General features: G+C 43.2%; 1 pseudogene; it reads right to left on the reverse strand.

Annotated features, from left to right (window-relative positions):
* Positions 1–910: 910 nt before the first annotated feature.
* LOC112651165 (60S ribosomal protein L7a-like) lies at positions 911–1,913 on the reverse strand (annotated as a pseudogene).
* Positions 1,914–3,977: the final 2,064 nt, after the last annotated feature.

The raw sequence follows: 3,977 nt of genomic DNA on the forward strand, positions 1-3,977 counted from the left end.
TTGAGTAGATGGTGGTGGGTGGGTTTGCAGACAGCCGCTCTCTACTTCCCCAGGACTGGATGCAGAGAAGGTGAATTTTCTCTCTACAGAATCCCCTTATTTACAAAGTGCATGGCCTCTTCTTTTCAGGCAGAGAAAACAGGGAAAAAATAACAGAACATAGCCAAGATCCTTTATAATTATTTATCAGTGGATATATGTAAGATAATAAGAAATAGGGATATTCATTTATATGCCAAGTTCCTGACACAAAACTCCTAAAACCCTTATAGATTAGGGTGCTATGAGAATCTTTTCTTCCAACACTTAGTCTTAGACCCCAGTTATTGATGCAGAGCTCCTAAATTCCTTGGAATTTCCTAGGTGAGTGCAGTGTCTTTTGTTCTAATGTGGGGATGGGTCACCAGAAAGACCAAAACATGATTAGAAGCTTGGGATTTTCAGCCCCACCTTCCATTCATAAGAGAGGGAAGAAAAGCTGGAAATGGAGTTACTAGATGCTCAAGCTGACCTACTAAACCTCTGTAGAAATCCCAATAGTGTGGGGGTTGAGTACCTTCCAGGTGGGTGAACACACCAATGAATTGGGAAGATGGTGCACCCCAACTGTACAGGGACAGAGGCTCCTGTGCTTAGGACCCTGTCAGTTCTCACCCATTGTACATCTATTTTTTTTTGAAAGAGAATTTTTTTAAAAGTTTTCATTCATTTATTCATGAGAGACATAGAGAGAGAGGCAGAGACATAGGCAGAGGGAGAAGCAGGCTCCCCACAGGGAGCCCGATGTGGGACTCGATTCTAGGACCCCAGGATCACCACCCAAGCCAAAGGCAGAAACTGCTGAACCACCAGGTGCCCCTGAAAGATGATTTTTTATTACTTTTATGTACAGAAAATTCAACAGTGTCACTCAGCCCAGTTTGGTGGCCAGTTCTTTAGCTTTTGCCTTTTCCAGCTTAGCGATGGGAGCCACCGACTTGGGATCCAGGATGTTGCCTCCCCAGTGGCAGCAGATCTCATCATGTCATTGTCATTGGTCCTGATGGCTTCTGCCAGTTTTGCCAGAGCTCGTCAGTCTTCCGTGTTAACCTGTGTGAAGGCGACAGTGGTACACGTCTTTCTGTGGACCAGATGCCCCATCCTGACCTTCCCCCCTTGATAATGCAGCAGGGAACCCCCATATTCTGACACAGGGCAGGCAGGAGGACAACAAACTCAATAGGATCCACATCATGTGCCATCACTACCAGCTGAGACTTCTTGTTTTCCATCAAGGTGATGACAGTATTAACTCCAGCTCGAAGGCCAGATGGCCTCTTAGTGGGGACATCCTCTTTGCCCCCAGCTTTCTTCTTAGCCCTGGGCCAACAATCTCTGCTTCTTCTCTTGCTTTGTCTCTGGTCTGTACTTGTGGGCCAGTTTAAGCAGTTGAGTAGCTGTTTGGCGGTCCAAGGTATGGGTGAACTGGTTAAACAAGGGAGACACTTTTATTATTTTTTATTTATTAAAAACAAAGATTATTTATTTATTCATGAGAGACACACAGAGAGGCAGAGACATAGGCAGAGGGTAAAACAGACTCCCAGGGGGAGCTGGATGTGGGACTTGATCCCAAGACCCCAGGATCACGACCTGAGCCAAAGGCAGACGCTCAACCATTGAGCCACCCAGATGTCCCTTGTGGGAGGCACTTTTAGATTTTTATAGAGAATAGCCCTTTGCCCCTGCCTGATGTAGTGGAGCTATTTGACAAAGCAGGTGAGGCCCCTTTAGGGCTGGACCTCCTGTCCGATACCAAAATTCTTGGGCCTTTTCTCGAACATGAGACTGACCATCTTCTTGGCCTCCTGCTTCTTCACAGCAACAGGGGCCGGGGCCACCTTCTTACCCTTTGCCTTCTTTCCTTTGGGCATCTTGGGAGAGAGCCTACATTACCTCTTCATAAGGCCGTTCACTTGCATCCTTTATGACGTACTTTATCATATAACAAGCTGGTAAATGTATTACCCTGAGTTCTGTGAACTGTTGTAGCAAATGACTGAATCCACAGTGGAACCTCTGCTTTGAAATCAAGTCAGACAAAAATTGTGAGTAACCCAGGGACCTACTAATTGGGATAGGCATCTGAAGTAACGGACAATCCTGTGAGACTCAGCCCTGAAAGCCATGAGGTTTGGGCTAACTCCGATTAATGTCAGAATAGAATTGAATTATAGGACACCCTGCCGATGTTGTGGAATTGCTTGATGAGTGGAACACCCACACAGCTGGTGTCAGAAGCGTCGAGTGTGTAGGAGTAAAGGTGAGTAACAGAAACATAGGAGTGTGGCTTTCTGACACCATAAGTGATTGTTCTCTTCTACTTGATGTTTTCTGCAGAGTTTGAATATTAAATGAGATGTTTCCTTTGGAAGAAGTGCTTATAAGGTGTGTTGAATATCATCGTCCCCATCTTACCCTTTCTCAAGCACTATGATACCTTCCTTGCATTTCTGTTTTCTGCATAATAAAATGCACAGATAAATAAAGATCATCGGAAACTTTCACCCCAGAATACAGATGACCAAAGAGCCTTGTTTCACAAAAAAATGACTGTGGTTTAAAATCTTGGTTAGAACTCTTGCTTTCTTCTTTTCTTCTTTTTAGTAAAATTGAGACTTTGGCTTCAAGAAAGACAAGAAGCAAATAATTAAACCCAAATGAGAACTCGCCCAAGAAAATGTCTATTTATTATTTTGAAGCAGGCTCAAATATAAAAATAAAAATCAGCCAACATGCTAACTTTAGTGTTGTCCTTCTGCTTAGCAAGATAAAGTGTACTCATGGCAAATTCTTAAAAAACAGTGGCCTCAAGAAAACCTTTTTCATGAAGAAGGAATTTTCCCAGAGGCAGGGAAGCAATCTTAGTCTGGAATCAAAAAACATTATCATAAAACAGACTCCCCTCTGTTTTCACAGAAATTGATGATTATCAAAAGAATTTTAGAATTACTAAGAAAAACTTTGGGCCAATAGACTGAAGATGGAGACAAGGCAGATGCTTAACTAAATTCCTTTACATGGGTCATTTGGAGGTTGGGAAGAATTGATTTGTTACATTTGTCTTTAAACTCTCCCTCTTCCTCCTTCTCACATTGCCTTAAATTTTGTCCTTGCATCTTCTGTGGCTGTTAAGAATGAATGAGCTTGGTTGATAATTAGACTAAATGACTCTTTGGGAGTCATTAATCAACAATGCCAGGTTTCTTAGAGGAAGGACTCAACTCAAAAGGACTTTTTGGAATTCTCTGAAAGACAGGCTCTTAAGTCTGTTGAAGGTGATTGAAGAGGAAATCCTAGCCATTCGAAATGCTTCAATGTTCTATGTAAAAAATGTGAAGAACTGCGTGGAAGGGATAGGATTAGTGGGACAAAGTAAAGTACACGTCTCCTTTTCCTGCTCAGCGAATGTAAAGCAGATCTCTTATTTTTCTGTTCTGCATCCATGTTTTGGGGCAATTACTCTTCCTCTGCTCTATGTCATTCTATGTCATGCAGCTGTAGATCATGACACCTCAGCCATGACCATGGGGCACACAGGCGCTAGGTGGTAGGTACCTGATGCAAGCTAAGCCAATCACCATCTTCTACTGGGAGTTGAAACTTTAGGGGAGATATCATATGATATTTATGATATTAGATGGTTTGGAGATGGGTCATCTGCTGGCTGGAGCCCAAGTAGCTGTCCCTGAATTAATGTTCCTCAGGTACCCAGAGTGACCCTGTTTCCTGCCCTGGTATCTGTGGTGTTTGGTTCTTCATTCACAATGTGAAGAATTAGCAAGGCTTAGAATATTTTTTAAAAAAGATTTTATTTATTTATTCCTGAGAGACACACACACAGAGGCAGAGACATAGGCAGAGGGAGAAGCAGGCTCCCTGTTGGGGGGCCCAAAGTGGGACTTGATCCCAGGACCCTGGGATCATGACCAGAGCCA

This window comes from Canis lupus, chromosome 4 (genome assembly GCF_003254725.2).
Source record: "Canis lupus dingo isolate Sandy chromosome 4, ASM325472v2, whole genome shotgun sequence".
Classification (NCBI taxonomy): Eukaryota; Metazoa; Chordata; class Mammalia; order Carnivora; family Canidae; genus Canis; species Canis lupus.